This window comes from Tenrec ecaudatus, unplaced genomic scaffold (genome assembly GCF_050624435.1).
Source record: "Tenrec ecaudatus isolate mTenEca1 unplaced genomic scaffold, mTenEca1.hap1 Scaffold_204, whole genome shotgun sequence".
Classification (NCBI taxonomy): domain Eukaryota; kingdom Metazoa; phylum Chordata; class Mammalia; order Afrosoricida; family Tenrecidae; genus Tenrec; species Tenrec ecaudatus.
The window spans coordinates 61,790-86,564 of NW_027458296.1; the positions used below are offsets into that span (position 1 = coordinate 61,790).

Genomic DNA, 24,775 nt, shown 5'->3' on the forward strand with positions numbered 1-24,775 from the left:
GCAAAGCCTTTTTATTTCTGCCCTTCAATTACACACCAGTCCTTTAGGACCCATCCAGTGGGCATTTAAGAGAGAAAGAGATAATTGATTCCTTAAGTGACAGCAACAAAGGGAACCTGATTGCTTTCAAAGCTAGGCATCTTTCAGCTGAGAAGCAAGAAGTCAGGCACCTGTAGCAGCTGTATACTAACATCTTCCTGGAGGGCAGTTGGGGGGAAATCTCTGTCTGGAGATTGCTCATTAGCAGTTCTAGCTTTGGGACTTGTGGGGGTTTTCTTCCAACACTAGAACTGGTCTTCCAAGCCCTGTGGTCAGGAGTACAGATATAAGGCTGCTGCTCACACTTTCATCCAGGTTCTGTTTACCACCACAATAATGAAATTGAGGGGAGAAGGGATAAAGGAGAGCTGATATCAAGGAATTAAAGAAGAAAAAGTTTTCAAACTGTGGTAGCTATTGTACAGGACTGCTCCATGTAATTGAACTATGGGAAGTTATGATATCTATAAGAGCTCCCAATAAAATATTTAAAAATATATATTGAAATTTTCACATGAATTTTTCAGCCTGACATTGATCAACCAAACAATCATACACACTGATAAGTGTAAAATTTGGGGAAAGTAGCAGTAGTTGGAAAATGTGACCTTAGTAACAGAAATGACACACAGGTTCACTGATAACATTTTGAGACTAATGATGAATTCATAGCAAATTCCTTATTAAACACCAGAAATGGAAACTACACATATGGATTTTCCGGAATGGAACAAATGAAAATCAAATCAACCACATCTACAGAAAGAAATGGTGGAGAAGCTTATAAGTCAAAACACGCCCAGGGGTTAACTGTGGAACAGATCATAAATTGCTCAAATCCAAGTAGAAGCTAGCCAAAGTAGCTAGAGCACAGCTTAGAGACTATGTAAAGAATAAACATGAGGAATAAAAGTCTGACTGAAGACTAATGAGAGACCAGATGAGATGTGGGATGACATGAAAGGCAACTTACACATGGAAACCAAAAGGCTACTCAAGAGACAGAAAAGAAAAGAGAGCAATATTGAATGTACTATGCATTGTTTGAATAACAGCAATAAAACCTATTGGAATATACTGCAAAAATGTTCTTTAGAAGCAGCAACAGTCATCTTTCGTGTATTGGACCTGTTAAGAAGGGGTGGGCCTAAGGAAGGGACACTACATAGTAAGAAATATATAGCAGACATTGCTTAATTAAAAAAAAAACATGCCCTTTCCACTTACAAAAATTATTGGAGGAACAGACAACTTAAAAAAATCTTACAGGTAGAAAAAAATGTAAGGTACAATGCTAAAGTATACTTTAAAGCTGATAATTTTCTTGCTAGGAAGATGATTTTAGATACCTGGAAACAACAGAAGTCATAAATATATTTCACCAAAAGGAGTAAAATATGGGGAAATATGTCTGTTAAAGAATTCCAACAGAGAAGGCAAATTGACCATCTCTCTAAGAAAACAGAAAGAACTGACATCACCTGCATGAAGAAAACTTTAAAGGAACAGGACACCAAATGAGAATATGGACACCAAATCTTTAGAGAAACTCCAAGGGGGGAAGCTAAGGAAGCACAAAGGAGACCCGTTTATGGTGGGAGCTCAAGATGCAAGATGGTGCTGCATACTGCAAATGGATATCCATTCTTACTCAGTAGGGGAGGAATGTGCTGTATTCAGAGGACAGTTACTAATTCAGAATTCTCTGTTTGGAGAGAAGCGTGCAAGACAGATTTTCATAGTAAAGTGGAAACATAAAAGAAGGGAAAATTTCAGAATGTTAAAGAAAATTATGGAAGCAAACACACATAGTGTAAAACAAGAAAATGGAAATCTAATCTCATAAGAGCTACAGGTGTACTTCCCTCAACATCTTGGACAAGTGAACTCTCACATACAAAGTCGCACACACTTTTATGCATTTTCTGACACCTTTCATAGATATGAGGCCTTCTCCCTGTTCAATCAACTACCCCAGCCAATTCCCCTTAAGGTGTTTTGACCATGCATCTGAGAAAATTCCACTATAGCTTGCTTCTAATACCAAACACAGTTCTCTTGTTCCAACTGAGAGAAAGCTTCTGGGGTGACAATTAGATAACCTGTTTATGGGAAATTACAGAATCATGGACACACCAAAATTAACGTAAAGTTTGTAAAGACTGCAGTTTTGTATTTCTAGAAAAATAATGTTCAAAGGAATAAAGTAAATAGCATTCTTTCAAGGGTAGAAGACCTAACCCACTAACCTAGGATGAGACAATGCAATGAGAATCTACCTCTTTGAGAATACGACAAACACCGCAAAGTTTTTAACATATAAGACAGGAAAAGCCAGTGACGAGGTCAATGACTTGAGAATTCTCCTCACCAATGGAAACCAGGTTGCGATAGTTCTCCAACATCACATCCTGATATAGGGTTTTCTGAGCAGAGTTCAGGAGCTGCAATTCCTTCCGGGTGAACTTTACAGCCACATCGTTGAATGTCAGTGGTTCCTGTAGTAAGAGGGGTCTACTTAATGAAGTATTTTCCATTTGAAGATTTAAAAAAAATATATCTTACAGTAAAAAAAGCAAAACAATAATAAAAACTATTGTGGTAGTTCATTCCATAATGCGTCATTAACTGAGGACTTGGTACAAAATATTTTACCTTATTTCTACATTCACGACCATCAGCCGAGAAAACTAGCCCTAATTTTAGAAAGATCTCCAGTGTTCTGAGAAATAAATGTTTTCAAATACATTCTCCAGGTCAAATACAGTGCCCCCACAATAGCTAGCTCCACATTAAGGAGCAGGCTTAAAGGAGCTCCCATAGTAGAGGAATCATTTCTGTACCTGGCTACTTCACTATGCCTGAAGGTTATCTGTATATCTGAGCAATCAGGTTCTAGAGCCAGCCCAACATAAATGTAGCAAACACCTGGGGAGGGCACAGGGCCGGTTTGAAGTCAACTAACACTAGGTCAAGATGGTAACTCAGCATCTTGCTTGTTTAGAATTTTACCCGCTTATGATATGACCCATTAACTATGTACATGCTAACTGCATGACACGAACGCCTTATGGAAAGACCTGTAAGCTCCATTATATATACCCACTGGAAAATATATTCACTCTCTCAGGCCTGACATGGGAAGAGAGCCCCTGTGTCCAGCTGTCTGCTCTCTGTCTTTTAATATTTTCACAATTGCAATGTCACTCCTGAGGATCACTTTTGGAGTGTTGGGGACCCCAGTGCCTGAAAATAATGCACCCACTCTTAACATTAGAATTTTGAGTTCCAGTGACATTATCTGAATGTTCTAGAAATAGCTCAGCTTTATAATCACACAAGGTATATAAAGACCTATTTGTTATTAAATGGCATTAGGGTTTCTACCAGCATCACCATTATTAGAGGCTCGGTACCTTCAGTGGCAATAAGTACTGGGAACAGTGCAGATGGGGGAGGTCAAACATACCTCAACTCTCCAACACTTTTTGTCAACTCTAAAACAAGTCAATCCTTCCACACCACTCTGTCTCACTTCTGGGTTTGATAATCTGTTGCTGTGGTCACACAACACTCAATAGATCAAAGTGGTCTATTAATGAACAAGGTACAACTCGGGATCAGGAACAAGAAGCTATAAGTCAGAACCAAGATCAGAATGTTCATAGACATTATCTCCCTTACTGAGTGCAGAACAACTTTCTAAGCTCTTAAAGGCCACCTTAGGACAAGCTCCTCTTGACAACCTTAGGACAAATTCTCCTCAGCCACCTTTGGAGTGAATTATCTTAACTTTAATTGCAAGGTCCTCTTGAACTTGCCATCTTTCACCACATGCTCTCCAAGGCGCCCCCAGCCTAATTCTGCTGGGTGGATCTCTGGAGCCTTCCTAATCTTGCCTAGGCAGGGAAGATGCTGGGTTGGCCCAAGAAGCCAACATATTAAGAGGGAGAGAGAGAACTGCCTGCAGGCATGGTTTGAGAGGAGACAGTGAGGCATTATCCTGTCATCTGAGCTGTTGATTTGGGTTTATTAGCCCCTGCAGCCACACAGTTCAGAATGAACCCATGGATTAGGGATTTGCAGCTTCCAAAAAATTAATGTGGCATTTCCTTGAATGGCAACTATGAGCTGCCTGTGTGACCTGACTTGAGAGCTTCCTCCACTCTATGAGCCATTAGCTTGCTGTCTGACCTTCCAATTTGGGTTCCTCAGCCCCTGCAACCTATTAGCTGACGAGATTCAACAACTTCTCTTTGTGAGGCAGTGGACTGTGGTCTGACCTGATGATCTGGTTCATCAGCGTTTATAAACAAATCAATGAGGAAAAACCTACAGACTGATTCCTGACCTTTATATAGATCTGGAACTCACCAGCTTCCACATCTTGAAGTGCGATTTATTTACTTGATGACTTTTGAGTTTTGTGAGATGTTGCTGAGCAAATCATGGACCATCTTGAACCTCTACCACATAGGGATGGGTCTACTGCTGCTCCTGCAAAATGAACTGTACTATTCATGGGTCAAGAGCTGCACCAATGGAGACAATGACCAGGGTAGAAGGGACAGGAGTGACAGAGCCAATGGTGTCAGGTCCAGAAAGGGCTTTTCAGCCAAGAAAGTGGGACAGGCAGGCAAGATCAAGAAGAGGATATCCAAAAGTAGTTGAGAGGACCATATAAAGATGGAACTAAGAAATGAGCCTATCTTTAGAAGGAAAAATGTCTGATAGGGGACAGGGAAAACAGGCCTTCCCTGAAGAAGAGCAAATGTGCCTACATGGTTCTTTAATATGAAAGTCAATGTGTAGCCTACTAATTCTGATACCAAATTATACTCTGTTACTGAGTAAAACTTGTACCTGTGACTCTGGACTGTAATTAGTCCATGGCCACTGCAAAAAAAAAAAAAAAAAAAGAATAAGCTGAGTAGGAGAGGAGTGTGGCAAAGATACTGGTGTCAGACTGGAAAACCATTGGAGGGTACAGGTCTGTCTAAGCTCTGCCTCATATGAATCAGAGCTGATGTTGACAGTTAATTCTCTCTCCTGCATCTCTAGTTAGAGGAGGTGAGATGCTGTCTCATTTTTAAACCACTAATGCAACAAGACCCATTTTAGATGCATTGATGAGAATGCTGCTGTGTGGGAGAGTATTTAACATATCACCTTCAGAAATAAGCATTAAAGAAAGTTACTCAAACAAAAATCCCATGGACTACTGAACTCTCCTAAAGAAGTGATTTTATTTCTCCTTAAAAACCATGTATAGCATATAATTTGAAAGATATGCTGGCCATAGAATAATAAATTATGAGCTGGAAGATAATGTTATCCAAAGAATCCTCAGTGCTATATTATGTTCAATGTCAATAGTTTATTGTTAATCCTATGATCAATATATTCCTAATCTTCTCCAGCCAAATGTTGAAATCAGAGTAAAAGTTTAGCTCTAAGTTCTACTATTTCAAATTTCTGCTTTTCCAATGAACTGAATCAGTATTATACAGGCTCCTACAATTCCAGTAGAAAATACAGAAAAGGATAAAACACATCAGAAGCACCTGAGCCTTGGCCATTTTCTTTGGTCCTTAGGACACTACAGGCAACTGGGATGCTCTGTCTTATCTGGATCAGCTCTAATGATGCTCACAAATTTCAATCTCTCGTGAGGAAATCCCAAAAGTAATAATACAAGGCACTCTTCCTCCTTCCTCTAAGCTGCTGGTGATGCACCATCGGCAGGCTGATGGGAGAATACAGTGTAACACATAACCAATAGGTCCAGGTGCTGTTACTGTTCTTTCCTTCTTCTAAACACCCAAAGTCCCCAATACTGTTAACGGTGCCCTTACTGAGTAATGGGAAACATGCTTATACCATGAGCAATAAAATCTAAAACTCATAATGTTCACACATGTGAATAAAAGATTATTTTATAACAAATAGAGATTGGGCAATCAAATATAAATATAAAAAAATAAACAAAGAGTTGGATCCCTACCCCACAGCATACAAACTACCAATTCCTTACTGTGTGACTCTCAAAGAGAATGACAAATCAATGAACCTTTAAGATGATTATGTTAATTAAAGCATCTGGAAACATTTTACATGGGATATATAAAGAGCTATTATAAACTAAAGATTATTTTATAGGAGAACTATAAATTGTAAAATAACTTTAGAAACACTTTTAAACTCACCATCAAGTAAAGTTAGACATATAAGCTGCCGATAGGACACAGGAGAACTGCTGTACAGAGCTTCCAAGATTCTAAAGCCATGACAGGATGCTAATGGGTGTGTACCTCTGACCTTGAGGATAGAAGTCCAACACTTAACACATGTCAAAAACAAGGCTCCATAATAAACATTTATATGACATTTATTAGATTGAAATTTATATCTATACATATATAAATTACATATAAATGTAAATGAAGAAGTATATATCCCCCAATAATGAGTGCACTTTTGAATCCCAATATAGATAATGTTTTTAATATACCATTATTTGTAGTACCTAATGCAGTTAGATCAGTGGTTCTCCACCTATGGGTTGAGACCCTTTTGGGGGTTGAAGGACCCTTTCACAGGGGTTGCCTGATTCATAACAGTAGTAAACTTACTGTCATGAAGTAGCAACAAAAGTAGTTTTATGGTTGGAGCTTCACCACAACATGAGGAACTGCATTAAAGGGTCGCAGCATTAGGAAGGTTGAGAATCACTGAGTCAGACAGGTGGTCTATACAAGTACACAGTCTAGCTATGCCCCCTTAACTTCCTCCAAATTATTTACCTGGGTTTGTCGCCTGCCAATGTGAACGAGGAAAAGTTGTCCCTCATAGTGGTTACTGTCAGGCTGCTAATTGCAAGGTCAGCAATTGGAAACCACCAATTTCTCCTCGAAAGCATGAGTGACATGGCTTTTTACTCCGTTATAAAGTTACAGTCTTGGAAACCCACTGGGGCTGTCATATAAGACAATCGGGCAGCTTGGCCAACAATACATTGGTACCGTTGTGCCTTGTGGTTATGTAAATAAACTGTCTGAAACCTAACCTACAGATTAGTTACTTTGGAATTCATGTTACAACTAATTGAGTTATTTCAGAGACAGAAATTGGGATCTCACTACCAACAAAAAAGAAGAACCAGGGGGACTTCCGGCAAGATGGCGAAGGAGTAACAAACACCAGAGGAACTCCACAGAATTCAAGCTAGGAGAGTTACTTAGAGATAACTGAACACTGCTGGAATGCAGGAGGAGCATCATAAAGACAAGTAGGCACAGACCCATGGGGTTTTGAGGGGCTGGGGGCTTTTGGTTTACTTCAGTGGAGGCCGGCTGGGGCTTGACCTTTGCCCCGCCACTGTCTCTGCCAGAGCCAGGACCATTTGGAGCCTGTAGGGCTGCTTGGTCTCAACACAGCCACAGTTTGCCACCACCTGCCTTGGGGCAGGCACTAGACCTTTGCATCTCCTCTCTGTCACCCTATCAGTCTTGGAGGGCTGTGCAGCAGCCTTTTCTCAACACAGCCACAGCTTGCTGCTACCACCTCCGAACAAGGATTAAACCCTTGCAGCTCCTCTGGCCTGGATAAGGGCTCAGCTACATTGTTGCTTTCTATCCATCTCTTCACTATATTCCCCCTCCCCCGCCCCTCATGGGCACATTTGGCTTGCTTTTTAACTTTTTTTTCTCCTCTTTTCCTCTTTCTTGGTCTCTCACACTCTACTGCTAACCTCCAGACCACTCCCTTAGCTTAGGGCATTTACACCTGAGCCACACGCAGCTAGGTGAGCTCCACCCTGTGTAGTTAGCAGGCTGGAAAAATCCCTGCTGGCCCCCAACAGGGGATACTCTGCTCAACTTCTGACTGGGGAACTCCTTCCAGCCTTTGTGCCTGTGGGGCATAAGGCAGCTCGGCCAACACTCCTCAACAAAAGTTACTGCAGGAGCCTCTGCCCAACCTCTGCAACACCAAAGCAGGCAACCCTTCTGGGTCACTCCCCCGAGAGGGAAGCCACAGGAGGACAAAGTGGTAGGTTAATTCCATAGTGAAATAAGCTATAGGCAGTTCAAAGTCTCCCAGAGAGAGCCAGTGCTCTTCGACTCCCTGGAAAATGGCACCTGGCTCATCTAAAACAACGCAACACAAGCAGCCATCAGCCCCAAAAACCTCAACAAAAAAAGGAGAGGAACAAAAGGCAAAGCCAGAAGATGTCCTGAACATAATGCATGCATAGAGGAAGCAGACATTGAGCTGCCACAGAAAGAAATTTTCAGAATGTTACTTGGAGTCAGGGGATATGAGGGAAACAATACAGAAAAATGATGAAATGATAGAAAAGGTAAAAACCATAAATCAAAGAGAAATACAGGAGCTTAGGGAGGAGATAACAAAAACCAGTAGCACACTCATGGACCTCGACAAGCAACTGGAAGAATCAGAGGCCCGCATCAGTGACTTGGAGGACAGCCAAGCAGACTTCAACAAACGAGAACAAAAATCTAATAAGATCATCAGAGAAGCTGAAGAAAACTTAAGAACTAAGTCTGATGCTATGAAGCGGTACATCATTAGAAGTATTGGCTTACTGGAGGAAGACACAACAAAGAAGTCATCTGCAACAGTAGTGAGAGAATTCTTGGAGGAAAGCTTCCCCAGCTTAGTGAATTAAAACAAGGCAACCATTCAGGAAGCTGAAAGAATCCCAGCAAGACTGGATCCCAAGAAGAAGTCATCAAGGCACATAATAGTTAAATTATCCAACTTTGAGGAAAAGGAGAAAATCATGAGAGCAGCTAGGGGAAAACAAGCAATCATATATAAAGGTTCCCAAATAAGAATATGATCAGACCTATCAGCAGAAACTATGAAGAAGAGAGAGTGGAGTAACATTTTCAAAAAATTGAAGGAAAACAATGCAAACCCAAGAATACGCTACCAAGCCAAATTATCAATCAAGATAGATGGAGAAGAGTCATTACATTGCACGCTCATCTCGATAATATGATCACTGAAGACAGATTTGTGCATAAGCAAATGTGGTGAAGAAAGTTGATGGTGCTCAGCTATCAAAAGATATAGCATCTGGGATCTTAATGGCTTGAAGGTAAAAAAGCGGCCATCTAGCTCAGAAGCAACAAAGCCCACATGGAAGAAGCATACCAGCCTGTGCAATCACAAGGTATCAAGGGATCAGGTATCAGGCATCATCAGAACAAAAAATCTTACCATAGTGAATCAGCGGGGGAGTGTGGAGTGGAGACCCAAAGCCCATTTGTAGGCCACTGGACATTCCCTTACAGAAGGGTCTTGGGGAGGCGATGAAACAGTCAGGGTGTGATGTAGCAACGATGAAAAATACAACTTTGATCAAGTTTCTGGGTGCTTCCTTCCCCCCTCCAACTGTCATGGTCTGAATCCTGACTTGCAGGTCTGACTAGACCAGGGGATGTACACTGGTGCAGATGGGAACTGAAAATGCAGGGAAGCCATGGCAGATAATCCCCTCAGGACTGGTGGTGTGAGTGGTGATATTTGAAGGGCACAGTGAGGTTGGGTTGGAAAAGTGGAACCTATTTCAAGAATCTACATGTGACCTCCTCCCTGGGGGACATACAACAGAAAAATGGGACACAGAAATATATGACAAAATAACAATTTATAAATTATCAAGGGTTCATGAGGGAGGAGGGAGTGAGGAGAAGAAAAATTGAGGACCTGAAGCCAGGGGCTTGGGTGGAGAGCAAATGTTTTGAGAATGATGAGGGCAACGAATGTAAAAATGTGCTTTACACAATTGATATATGTATGGATTGTATTAGGAGTTGTATGAGTCCCTAATAAAATGACTTAAAAAAAAAAAAGAACCAGGAGTAGGGGCCTTTAGATCCCAGATTCTTTCACAGAAATTCTTCAATCCAGCAGACAGGCAGCTGTGACACAAGAGTGGACATGAAGGGAAGAAGCAGCAACAGAGACATGGTGGCAGCAGAACCAAGAGCCTGAGACAGAGCAGTGGCATTCCCAGACCACAGAACAAGAGAGCTAAGTGCCTTTGGGCAGGAGGTTAGAGGTGAAATAGGGGTACATTTGAGTTCTTATCTGGGGAACTAGATTTGCCAACCCACATAGAGCTAAGTGTGTCTGGTATAAGGCTAAGGTGCAGAGAGAGAATTTATCCGCAGAACTAAGAGAACTTTGTAATTTTTGTACATTTAGGACAGAAGCCAGGGGGTTGTAGGGCCTGACCTCACCTGCAGGTACGGCTGTCAAGATGCTGTCCCAGAGAACTGTACCTTGAGGCACTGATGATGCTAAATTGTGTGTTAGGGTGGAAAAGTGACTTCTTTGTCAAACATAATTTGAGGAGAGCATTTATTGAACTTTAAGAGACAACAAAAGATACGCACACACATCATATGGATAAGGGAGGCCATTAGCAGTTCAAATGCAACTGAGGATTCAGAGTCGGGACCCTAGATAAATAGGACACAGAACAAAAGGCCATGTCACAGATCATGATTGGTGGCAAAGCAATACATCAGATACAGGTGGGACTGCAGCAGCAGGAATGGGACCATAATTGGGACATGCACATTATTAGATAGAAAGACTTAAAAGATTGGTCCAGGGCCTTCAAACTGAGGCAATCAAGGCCAGACTCATAACAATGGCCCCTGTGCTGTCCTCGCTTAGGTGAGCTCCATCAAGGATACATCTAGGCAGGCCCTTGGATGGGGATGGATGGAGAGGAGTGCAGGCAATCTATTTTGTAAGGCATTTTCCGCAAGGGTAAGATGATCTACATTCTTGGCTAATTATCAAAAGGAATTCAATGGAGGCTTAATCAAACTGGGGAGGCAGCAAATGGACAGAGTTGTCACTGTCATCAGCAATGCAAACCTTAAACCCAACTCAGTGCCACAGAGTGGATTCTGGTTACAGTGACCCTTTAAAGGGAGGTGGAATGGCCCCTTATGGATTTCGGAGACTATAACTCTTACCAAGATTGGAAACCTTGTTTTTCTCCTCAGGGGTGACTTGTAATTCTGAACTGCTGACCTTGCAGTTAGCAGTCCAATCTGTAACCACTATGCCACCCGCCTTTTGCAAATTGGAGTGCTCACAATTTAAGTTCTAATACAATTATACATGGTTACATTATCAGCAAATTCTATCATTCCGGGAGATGCGCAAATTGCTCGGACCCCGACCAATGGGGCAGCCTGGGTTCTTGTACACTGGTGTTTCCTGGGTTCAGACCCCAGAAAGCTCAGATCCCTCCTGCTTCCCCTCAAACTCCTCTGCCCAGTGCTGACCCCAGGAACCCCAGGGATGCTCACCCTGCTTGGAGTCAGGTGAATGGATTTGGTTCACGACCCAGTCAGAAGTTGAAGTCCTTCCTTGTCATGCTTCAATGTGCAAGACACTAGTACCAGATTTCTAGCTCCCTAGACTGGACTGTATTTCTCTGTGGCAAATCTTTGTTCTGAAACAGAAGAGGAGGCAATGTTGAAAAAGGCATATCACTTTCTTGGCCTGTACTTCTTGCGCTAAATAGTGACCACCCCCACCACCTGGGATCAAAATCCTGCTCAAAGCTGAGGGTTTGCATTAAACAAGGGTCCACTCTATCTTTGCAGAGCAATTTTACTAATTTCCCAAATATCATGATCAACTTTGGATCCACAAAGTGGAAGTACTTAAGGCCTCAAATTTCTCAAGCTCCATTGAAGGTAAATATCTTCTTTTCACCAGCAATCTAACTGAAGAACGGAATATTTTATGAAGAATGTTCTTTAAAAGCCCATAACGGAACCTCAGACCAAAACCCTTGACATATCTGGTGAAAGTGATCAAGCTGAATCACGCTCATATCTGCCACTCCAACTCAGGCTGAGCTTCTCATTAAGTAAAACCTACTCCAATCCCCTTGCATCCTGGGTATTCTTTACAATATCTATTGTGTGAAGAAATCCCTATGGTTGGGTAGCCCATTTATGCACAATAGTGTAGTAACTAGAGAAAGTTTTTGTACAGGTGGACAACAAGAGACAGAGCGACACCAATAGCACATCCTAGAGGTACCTTGCCCAAGATAGAGATATTCTAAACAAGAAAACAAGCCAGGGGAATCCTTATTTGCTACTCTCTTAAGCTCTTGTGTTTACAGATGTCCGATTTTAAAGCCTTTGGGAAAGACTGCAGCTTACAGTCATGGAATGGCAAGGGGTCATGGTAAGAGCCAAGGTGAGGGAAGATGCTTAAAAATGCAAGATGTATCCAGAAAAGAGATGACTGATCAAACCATTTTGTCATCTTGACCTAAATTCTGGATTCCAAGCTTTCTAGGTAATGCTGACTGATGGCAAACAACACACACTGTAGTAGTGGGCTTATTGGCTTGGGTTCAAGGATGTCCCATCCATAGTCTCAGGTGTGAGTGACGATTTGTCCCGTCAAGAGGGGTGTAAATCATTTATCACTCTAGAGGATCCAGCCAGAGCAAGTGATCTATGAGAGTCGAGTGGGTTTCAGGATGTTCAGAAAGTTTACAATCAACTGAATCACAATTCAATTCCATGAGAAACTTCAAGGCTAACTGTAAGACAGATTAAAGTTGAAGATTCTGGCAGCTAGACAGGAGAGTATTCACGCAATATGAATAGACGCTTTATTCTTTTTGTCTAAGTTCACGTTATTGGGTGAAACATAACAATAATTGTCAGAGTAACCTTATTAATATTTTCTATGAGACCAGTAATAACCTGTAAACAAGGTCAGATAATGATACTTCAAGAAAACTGTAGAGCAATATTGATAATGGATCTACATGAAAAAGTTCTTGAAAACATTGGGAACAGAGTCAGAAAACACATGAAAATAATTACACATGATAATTAAGTAGAATCTATCCTAGAGTTGATTTAATATAAGAAAATGAGCACTGTAATATATACCAATTAATGTAAAAAAGAATTAATAATCTAAATAGACACAAAACTTACTAAACAAAGTCAAAGACTTTTCATGCTAAGGAAAAATAACTCTACAAATCTAACATAAAACAAATATAGTTCAAAATGTTAATATGCTAATATACATTCCTAAAAAGAAAAAGTCATACTTGAAAAAACATCACCCCACGTCAGAAAAAGGACAACCATAAATGTCCACTTTTACCAGTGATATTAAAAATTGACTGTATGTTCTAACTAGAGCTACCAGGTTCACTTTTTTTTAAGGAAGAGGCTTCCAAAAAGACATAAAAATTCCTTTAATCATAATTTAATTATCACATCCATAAAATATTCACGATATGCCATGAATAGCTAATAAATGCTAAAACATTGTAGGCTACATTTAAACACGCTGAAATAACTCTTGGTACTTAACTCCCTAACTATTAATTGTTAATCAGAAGTGGAAGGGGAAGGTGGGGGGAGAAAGAGGGAACCTATCACAATGATCTACGTATAACTCCCTCCCCAGGGGGATAGACAACAGAAAAGTGGGTGAAGGAAGACATAGGGCAGTGTAAGAGATGAACAAATAATACTTTACAAATTATCAAGGGTTCATGAGGAGGGGGGAATAAAAATGAGAAGCTGACAGCAAGGGCTCAAGTAGAAAGAAAATGCTTTGAGAATGAGTATGCCAACAAATGTACTAATGTGCTTGACACAATGGATGGAGGTGTGGATTATGATAAGAGTTCTACAAGACCCAATAAAGTGATTTAATAAAAAAAGAAATACAGCATGATCAAAATTATAGCATTTATCTTACAGAAAAGGAAGTACAAATGTATTCAGATTAAAACCCTGAAACAGGGAATTTGTTTCCACCCATTCTGTGATGAAAGCATGAATTTAGAGTCCTGTAGTTTTCTGTAGTGTTGAAGGTCCTCATATACTGATGAATTAATAAACTAAACCAAGGCATTCGTGTGCACATATAATATTAGAGTGACTATATAGACACACATATATGTATGTGATACACACACATATATGTATGTGATACACACACATATATGTATGTGATACACACACATATATCAAGCTGGACAACAGATAGGATTGATGCTCACCCAAAAACTGAAGTTTGGGGACTTGAACACACTGAGCCATGGATGCTCTAGGTAGCATTGGACCCATGGGCTTCAGTTGGACTGGGCTGGGATGTTCTCTTGATGAAAAGCTCTCTCTTATGCATATGTCAGTGTCTATAGTTTTATTTTTCTAGAGAACCCAGCCTAAGGCAGATCCCCATCACATTAGTGTCATATGAGGGCGAAAAGGTGTACCTGACATGCTGCTCTTGGAGAAAAACACATCACAAGGAAAGTGTGAAAAGATAATCAACAATTCCCTGACACTGAGCCAGTCCTATGCTCCTCTAGGTCTGTGGAATTTTGGTGGAAGAAAATCTATTTATAACAAAAATATCAGAGGGGCCAGCCCCAATCCCAACTAAGAGGACAGCTGCCCCTTCCCCCAGAAGAATTTACTTCAGAGGACAACACTGAAGCTACAGCTCAGGGAAAGGGACATGTCTGATCAGAGCACACGGGAGAAAATGAAGGGGGAGGAAGAGAGAGTGGAGCACACATCCTGGCCCACCAAGCTTTGAGGACAATATGCCTGCTCTGAGCAGCCCATGCAAAAAGAAGCACTATGGCTGCCCCGACTATGAGTCATGACATCCCTCACTGACCTATAGCCCTATAGGGGACAACACTGGAGACAGTTTGGGAATTGCATCCGATCTGACCCCACCACACCCAGACAAAACACTAAGGGTGTTGTGCAACAGAACAGCAAGGGAAGTAGAGCAAGGAAGTCCCAAGAGTACCAAAATTAGACTCGGGGGCCAGGGCGTGGCACCCCATCAGACTCCACAGAAAAGCACTCCTAAAGGTCAACATAGAGACCTCTAACTTTTTACAGGCTTTTCTCTTTTTTCCCTTTTTTTCTTGTTGCTGTTGTTTTGTTTTCTTTTGTCATTTTGTTTTGCTCTTTTGTGTGTATGTGTGCTTGTGTGTGTGTATGTGTGTGTGTGTGTGTGTGTGTGTGTGCATATTATATCTGCACTTCTAACTAGATAATATAGGCCAGATAAACAATCTGGAGGAGAAAGCAACAGGACCCATGGTTGGGGCGGGGAGCATGACATGGGAGAAGGGGAGGTGGGGGAAAGAAAGTGGTGTTAACCAACCCAGGGAAAAGGGAACAATCAATAAGTGATCCAAAATAGTGGGAAACAGAAAGATTTCTCCAAGTCATCTCCCCCAAATATATGTTAGACTTAGGACACTGCTCACAATTAATGGTAAATAATTGTCAAGTTACCTCCCTGAAGGCAATCAGCTGTCAGAGGACTGTCTAGTCCCACCACATATAGGGCCCATCCCTGCTGTTAAGGACAATGGGATACTTCCCCCTAAAGGCTTCAATTTAGACCCTGCAAGGTGGGTTTACAGTACACCTTACTGATAATGATTTCTACAGTGAACCAGAGAACAGGTCAAACCTGCTCAGTGACATCCAAAGTTAGGCTGCCATGCTGAATCTCGGGTCCGCCCATCTTGTCACATGCACACCCTTACTCCCTCCTCTTCCAACAGCATATGAACCCCTACAGCATCCCACTCCCATTACTATATTACCTATAGCACAACACTTTCCTGTGATGGATTTCTTCACCTGTAATTAGGGGGCCTGCACATCCCCAGATGATATAAAAGCCTTGGTTAGCAATAAATATTTCTCTCCCCATGTGGACCACCAAGTGAGGCTGAGGTGAACATGCAACTATGAAATGTGTCTGACTCCATTATTTCAATCTCTCTTCTATCTCTCATGCTCCCTATGACTTTACTATAATCTTTATTTATTATCACTGTACAATTGCACCAACCACCCGCTGTGATGTGTTAGGGTCTGGCCTTTCCCCTGACACAAAATAAGTGGCAAGGAGGGTGTAAGATGCCTGGTAGGGATTGATCAAGGCAATGTAACTGAGAAGAATTACTGAAACCCTGAAATTACTGAACTACAGACAGAGCATGATAGTGGGACAAGAGGAAAGTAAAAGGAAATAGAGGAAAGAACTAGGAGACAAAGAGCATTTACAGAAGTCTAAATACAAGCATGTGCATATGTAAATATATTTATATTAGGGTGGGGAAATAGATCTAGGTGCATATATTAATAGGTTTAGTATTACGGTATCAGATGGACATTGGGCCTCCATGCAAGTGCTCCCTCAATGCAAGAACACTTTGTTCTATTACCTGGCATTCCACGATGCTCACCTTCCTAAGATGATAGCTGAAGACAACTGTGTGCAAAGAAAATGTGAAGAAAACTGATGGAGCCCAGCTACCAAAAGATATAGCATATGGGATCTTAAAGGGTTGAAGGTAAACAAGTGGCCATCTAGCTTAGAAGCAAGAAAGCCCACATGGAAAAAGCACACAACCTATGGATTGATTACAAGGTGTCGATGGGATCAGTATCGGGCATATTGTGAATGAAGGGGAGTGAAGATTGGGGATCCAAAGCCCGTCTGTCAGCAACTGGACAGCCCCTTACAGAAGGATCATAGGGAAGAGACGAGCCAGTCAGGGTACAGTGTAGAAACAATGAAAATACAACTTTCCTCTACTTCCTAAATGCTCCTCCTCCCCTCCACTATCATGAACCTAATTCTCTTACAAATCCAGCTAGACCAGAGGATGCACACTGGTATAGATAGGAACCTGAAACATAGGGAATCTGGGACAGAAGATGCCTTCAGGACCAGTGGTGAGAGTGGTGCTATCATGAGGGTGAAAGGAAGGTGGGGCAGAAAGGGGGGACCCATTACAAGGATCTACATAAAACCCCCTCCCTGGGGGATGGACAACAGAAAAGTGGGTGAAGGGAGACATCGGACAGTGTAAGGATGAAAAAATAATAATTTATAAATTATCAAGGGTTCATGATGGAGAGGCAGTGAGCAGGGAGGGGGGAAATTGAGGAGCTGATACCAAGGGCTCAAGTAGAAAGCAAATGTTTTGAGGATGATGAGGTAACACATGTACAACTGTGCTTGACACACAATGGATAAATAGATAATAAATAGATAAAGCTATCATGTTAACCTTGAAAAAACACAGAGCTCTTACAAGGCACAATGCACACATAGCCTCTCTGCACCAAAGGTCAACACTCACATTTATAACACGTAAGGAAACTTAGTAGACTCATAGTCACACTTGATATAAGAAATCAGTATAACACTAAGAGCCTTATATTCATGGGGAAACATGACATCATGCTCCTGAGAGGAAAGTACTACACTTGTTTATATAACAAAGTATTCCCATTACTCAGCTCACATACTGCAATAGCATCACTGAGTATGAAACATACACAAATATACATATACACACGCACGCACACATCTTTCCGTTTTTAATGAAAATATTCATACCTACTGAGGCCAGGTTTCTAAAAGTTTCCATCATCCCGTGTCTCTATAGTTTCCTCTCAGAAAGGTCCAGCAATGCCCATTCTTCCTCGGAGAAATTCAGAGCCACCTCCTCAACAGCCACAGTGTCCTAAAACATCCCGTATATTCTGGCTTGGCAAGGTACCATGCATTCCACTATGTGAAAGGATGAAGAAGACAGTCCTGGGGAAACAGAGACTTCACATGGGCATTAGACACAGGGGTCTTGCTCTAAGGATTTCCATCAGGGTTTAGCTAACCCACTTCACCAACTAGATCAGCTGTTCTGAACCTGTGGGTTGCAACTCCTTTGGGGGTTGAACAACCCTCTCAAAGGGTTCTCCCGTTCATAACAGTAGCAAAATTACAGTAATGAAAATAATTTTTTGGTTGGGGGGTGAGCACACATGAGGAACTGTATTAAAGGGTTGCAGCATTAGGAAGGTTGAGAACCACTGCACTAGACACACTCCCTCACTAATTACATGTTATCCCAAGGACTGCATGCTTCTAGCATAATGAGTTTATCTCTGTACAGTTTGTCTGTGACCAACTGCAGCCTTATTTCTATCTAGCTGTTTCAGAATAGAGAACAGTCAGAACACATAAATCAGATGAATGATCAAAAATAAAAGCCTCGATTCCAAATTCATATCCTCTCTTCCATTGGAGGGAGGATTGAAATTAGAATATTTATCAAAACAGGAAGCACAGGGTGAAAGGAAGATGACAACTAGGAAACACTGCAGAATTTGTGCTTCTCCCTGTCGCCCCTCCTTAGCCATTGGAGAGCTGCTGGTATGAACTAACAAAGTAGGGACCCAAAGCCCTGGAGTCATGGTATCCTCTTGGAGAATTCTACGTGATCAAGAGCTGACGTGTTACCTGGTGATAGAGATGATTATTTGGGGAATTATGAAATTTTCTATAGAGTGTCTATGTTACTCGCCTATTTTCCAGTCACTCTGCAGTTGCACGCTTGTGTATTTTGTATTTTCAATGAGATAGGACAAGCTATTGAAAAGGGAAACCGGGCAAGAGTGAAAGGTAACAACAGAATATAGATACCCTCTGTACACTGGTACAGATAGGAACATGGAAACAAGGAATCCAAGGTGGATGATCCATTCAGGTCCAGTGGTGAGAGTGGCGATACCAGGAGGATGGAGGGAGGGTGGGGTGGAAAGAGCGAACTGATTACAAGGATCTACATATAACCTCCTCCCTGGGGGATTGACAACAGAAAAGTGGGTGAAGGGACATTTTGGACAGTATAAGATATGACAAAATAATAATTTATAAGTTATCAAGGGTTCATAAGGGAGGGGGTAGTGGGGAGGGAGGGGCAAAAATGAGGAGCTGATGCCAGGGGCTTAAGTGAAGTGCAAATGCTTTGAGATTGATAATGGAAATGAATGTGCAAATGTGCTTTACACAATTGATGTATGGATTGTGATGAGTTGTAATATAATGATTAAAAAAAAGAATATATGCAGATATCTTGAAAATTTTCCCACTGAGACAAAGCTACTGTCATGTAATTATTATGGACTGCTCCCCTCAAAAAATACTGGATACGCACATCAATACACACTAAGCTCATAGGATATACTGACAAAAGAGCACAATATATTCAGTATCATAATAGCATGTCCTTTTTGCTGATTGGGAAAATGTACTTAGGTTCCAATTTTCTTATAAGTTGACTGAACTTCAGTGCATTTCAATGTTAAACTGTTAGGATACTAGGACTTACATACCAGGCTTTGAGATGTTTTTCACATTTTAGATTTTTAAAGATTTTTTCACATTTGCAGATCATGGAAGGACGACTAGCTGAACATGATGACCACTAGCATTCTCTCAGCTGTGGGACTGGCCTCCATGACTTGTCATACTTTTGTTCCCGCATCTTTTCAGGAGAGACCAGTCCCTGGAGAAGGACATGGTGCTTGGTGAGGGAGAGAGAGGCAAAGAAGAGAAAGGCCTTCGCCAACATGGATCGACACAGGGGCTGTCGCAATGGCTCCAACGTGGGAACATGTGAGGATGGTGCAGGACAGGGCAGTGTGTCGCGCTGTTACATAGAGGGCTTTAGGGGCTGGAATGGACACGAAGCCACCTAACAACAACATAGAAAAGGTTGCACTTTATGCTAAGATTTCACAGCATGGCCAACTAGCTATGGCATAAAGTCGCATGAGCTATCACGGTCACTCCACAATTCTGCTACAACAGTGTAACCTAGTGTCGATCCAATAAGCCTTTCAAAATCTCATCCACAGCAGTGCATCGGGTGCCGGGTTTTAAAGCCTTCCCATTCCTTCATGATGAACCAAAACCAAATGGACTGCGGTCAAGTACATTTTAACTCATTTTGACCATAAAACAGGGAGTGGAACTGCTCGCTAGTGTTTCCAAGTCTGTAAATCTTCACGGGCCCACGCAGCCTCCTTGGCCTCCCTTGATGGGCCTGGAATGCTGGAGCCACAAAGGGTCTGGCCAGCGGCATCGATTAAACCAGTGAACCACTAGGGCCTCTTTCACACAACATGTTCATGATAAAACACTGCATTTATTCAGCAACCACGATTCTGAGGCAATTTCCAAAAAGATTTGGCCACATTGGCTCATTTAGTCCTCTTGTCACTCACTTTTAAGCAGATGTTGCTCCCAATGGGATAGAGCTGAAGTCACCAACATTACTCACAATTTCAGTATTGCTCAAATGAAAACTTGTTGAACCAGGTCAGCATGCAGGTCCATGTGTGTACAACTAAATGCCTGGCAATTACATTTCTGTTCATATGCCCAGAGCTTTTTATTCTGTCAGTCATCAGTTACAGAGATGATCTGGATCTTCTGTGTAGTACAAAGAGGAGACGAAGAAAACAATCTATTCAATTCAGATAACTGGAACGCATTGTCCTGGAAAAGCCAGGACCCTCAGACAATACTGCTTACCTCAGGGCCGTACAACTGGCTCTTGCATATAAGAAATTATTAGATTGATTGAGCAAATAAAAAACCATTGAGCAAATCAGAACAAAACCAGACCAATGTGTTCTGAGAGGGCACACCATTCCAAAACCAACAGTTCAACCCTGGACACATGAGGTGGCTATGAGTTGAAAACACTCCACAGTAAAAAACAAGAACAAAAGCACAAGGCCAAATGATAATAACTCTTATGAGAAATGCAACAGAGGTGGAGTCTAAGCATTAACACATACATATTTACATTTCGTGAGCTAGTGTAGGGAGAAATAAAATGATCACTTTAGGAAACACTAGCCAGAGAACCCTGGCATGATAAGGAAATTCTAACAACATGGGAAGGTTCTGTGATGAATTTGCAAATGCTCAGTTCGATTTCCGTTTCTCAAACATACAGGCTAAGGAGTCAAAGAGCACCCAGGTCTTCAGGGGCCGGAGAGGGAAGCTCCATGGTCAGCCACTAAATGAAAAGCTCGTTAGCAATAAGCATTCATGGAACTTCCCACACTGGAAAATAAGTGGAGCATGAAGAAGCACCAGCAAGAAAGTAAAACAAAAGAGGCAATAGTTAAAAGAAATGCAAATGAGGACGTTCAGGTTTATGACCAATATGTGAAGAGCTCAAAGTCACCATTCCAGTCTCAGAGATAAAAGCTGACCATGTTGAAGTCAGAGTACGGAGGTCACAGGGCATGTTTTTCTTTCTGGTGTACATTTTTTTAAAAAATTACTGTCATTGAGTCAATTCTGACTCAAAGCATCCCCACAGAGCAGAGTAGAACAGGGCCTGCGCATTTCTGAAACTGCAACTCTTTAAGGGAGTAGAAAGCCTCATCTTCTACTGTGGACCAGTGAGCAGTTTTGAATGGCTGAACATGTGGGTACCAACCCAACGCATAGCACACTACATCACCATGGGTGCACAGTGTTGTAATAAATTGGAGAAAACTAGATGGTAACTAACAACAAGAAAAGCATCCTTTTAAATGCCTCTAATTAATTACTCTAGTTAGGACCCAGAGCAAACATCTGTCCTCAATACAGAGGGGCGGTGAAAACAGGTACTCTCTCAGCTGATTTCATTGTGAAATCATTCTGTGTACCTGCCTATGGGGCCCTTTTGTTTACAAGTGGTTTTCCTTATCTGCCCTTAGTAGTCTAATCAATTGCATTCATTGAAAACAGTGATTTGAAGGATGTGATGGGATTAACTAATGGGTAGTCCAAAAGAGTTTGTTCCTAGAGGAGAAAATACCAGACCACAGGGTATTAGGAAGAAATGTACTTGCTATGTTTTAAGGATAGTCAAAGCCCAGGTTGAACAAATACATTTTTATAAGGATAAAGGAAGTCAGAAAGGTGTGTCGTTGGGATTTCAATGAAGAAATGCAAAAAGATTGAAATCAATAAAAAAGTAGCATGTTCCAAAATTTCATACCATTGTGTGCTCACTTTCCCTATAAGATCACTAAAGACAAATGGGGGATGAACAACAGAAAAGTGGGTGAAGGGAGACATCGGACACAGTGGATGGATGTATGGATAGTGATAAGAGTTGTCTGAGCCCAACGTAAATGATTAAAAAAAATAGCATGTTCCAAAAAACTCTCCTCCACTAATATATCAGTTCCCAAAACTGTCAACAAAAAATATTCTATTTTTTGCACTTCACAAGAGTCCACAAAAAATGTGAATCAAATTGCATTTAGCCTCAAATAGCTAATAAGGGGTCAAGAACAAGGGTTGGCATTGTCCGCACATAACTCCCTGCCACCACATCTGGTCCAACTCACAGCAGAGCTATCACAGAGCAGAACTCCCTGTAGGACTCCCACGCCTGCACATCTTTAGTGGAGCAGGCAGACTCATCTTCTCTGCACATTTCTGGTGAGTGTGCACAGCTGCCCTTGCAGTCAGCAGCCCAATATTTAACCCACTGGACAAAAGGACTCCTTTGTTCACGTGTCCCACATACAATAAAGTATCATTACAGGAACTCATGAAAGACCTACAGAAAAAGAAAAGCAGCTCCAGAAAGGCCCACCAATTTGTAAGGGAAGCTAATTCCTGACACATCAGGCTACACAGGGCTCTGCCTGCAAGCACTCACACTTCAAGATGCAGGTCCCTAAATGGAGTCCCTGAGTAGTGTGAGCAACAGAGTGCTCAGCTACCAAACAAATGATTAGAGACTGAAGGCAACCTTAGAAGAAATCAACAACTTCTGAAGTTAGCCAATGAAAATCTTACGGAGCATAGTTTTACTCCGAAACCACATACGGTCACCATATGGAACCCAATGGTAGGCAAAATGATTGATATTTAACAAGTATTACTTAATTGAGATACAAGGAGCTCATTGGTAGCCAATCCTTCATGCCATGAATGCACAAGGGGTTTTTGAAAAAGGCCATGGGAAAATGGAATAAAAATAATGGAATTTTTCCATTTGGAAGCTACTGCATATCTTTTCGTAATAGATTATGCTAAACAGTGCAAAATTATGCTAAATAGAATAATGTCATAAATCTTTTTTAATTCCTCAAATATTGTACATCTTTAAAGTATTTAGGATCCCTGTTCATCTTCCATGATAATTCAGAAAGAATACTAAGCTATTTACATATAGCATCTCTCTTAAAGATCTATTAAAGCTGATATTAATTTTATTCTCTATCTATGGTAAAGAGACCAGTTAGGTTACCGTATATATGTACGATACACATAAAAACTTGAGAGCTGAAAATTTACAGAATGACTTTATTTTTCTGGGTCCTGCAAATTTTACAAATTCAACTGTGTGGTTTTTCATGTTATAGTTAGAAACTCAATCTCCTTGTAGTTTTGAATTTTCCTTCTTTGATAGATTGCCAGGTTTCATAGGTTCTGGCATGTGTGTACATACACACATGTGTGTCTTGCTTAGTTTTTTATGTCCCTGAGCATGATAATGGTTACCATGGATAGGTGTTCATGGAAAGGCTGGAAGTTTGTGTCTACTCAGTCTCCAGGGAAGAAAGCCTGGGTGATGCACTTGAGAAACCAGTCACTGAAACCCCTCGGCAACATCCCTGCACTCTGACTCACATGGAGTCCCCAGGAGTTGGTGTGGGTTTGATGGCAGATGCTTGATTTGGTTCATTCCTTTGGGGGAAAAATGAATTCTGGTATCATTTGCTACTCTGCAGGCTGGCAGTTCAACCTCACCAGCACATCTGCAAAAGGAAAATGAGGCTGGTTGCTTCTGTATAGATTTTGTTATCAGATACCTATGGAGGAACACTATGAGTCAGAATTGACTGTGTGGCAGTGAGTTTGTTTTGGGGGGTGGGACAAAGTTTCTAGGTGGCACAAACAGCTTGCACTAGACTGTTCCCCTGAGGCTTGATGGGGGTAAACAGCCCGCATTACTGTGGAAGAACAGGAGATCTGCTTCCACAAACATGATGCTCCAGAAAAACTATGGAACAGTTCTGCTCTATAACACATGACATAGCCATGAGATGGAACTAACTCCATGACACCTAACCAAAGGGGAAATTGAACATGATCACATATTCTTGTCTATGTATACACATGGATATTACATTGAAATTATGACTAAATCAAAAACAAATATAATTCCCATTAAGAATCACCATGTCTGCAATGAATAACATGTCAGTGTGGCCCATCTAAATTAGTCCGTGAAGAAGCCCCACTGCTCCAGTGGTTAAAGGACTGGCAGCTCCATGAAGTGGCCATCTGGTAACGCATGATTATAGCCTAGAAACCCCAACGAGGAGTGGAAGGTGCTGTGACATCACTCACAGAATCCACTGTAGCGCAGTGGACAAAACAAGCCTCTTATCAAGAACGCGTGGATAAAAGGCTAGAACATTCAAGCATTACCATGCAGTGGGGCACAGAGAAAATAACATGCTATCTTACTATATATAACAGTTATATATCTGGAGGTTGCCTTCTATTAGAAATAATCATGACACAAATTTTAAAAGGAGGAGCTAGTAGTAGGACTCTGTTCTTGAACAGCAAATGCAAACAAATTGAAGAGCTAACATATGAAAAAAAAGTAAATCAAAAGATTAATCAGGGCCACAGGGAAAAGGATCAAATGCAAAGCTTCACTGGAGCTGGCCGCCAGGAAACAGCTGGCGCTCAATCCATCGGGCCCCAAGCGCACTACTTGAACTCTGGTTTATACAGCAAGAAACCACGAACG

General features: G+C 41.4%; 1 long non-coding RNA gene across 7 annotated transcripts in view; it reads right to left on the reverse strand.

The window, feature by feature from the left end:
• The window catches only part of LOC142436299 (uncharacterized), a 78,342-nt gene that overhangs the window by 15,638 nt on the left and 37,929 nt on the right, over positions 1 to 24,775 (reverse strand). For 3 of the 7 annotated variants that reach the window (XR_012781863.1, XR_012781862.1, XR_012781861.1), the window contains exons 3-6: positions 11,400 to 11,545; positions 6,246 to 6,357; positions 5,604 to 5,785; positions 2,411 to 2,537 (exon numbers count right to left, since the gene is read on the reverse strand). This is a non-coding gene — a long non-coding RNA (uncharacterized LOC142436299). The other 4 variants (XR_012781864.1, XR_012781866.1, XR_012781867.1 and 1 more) reach the window with 4 other exon arrangements.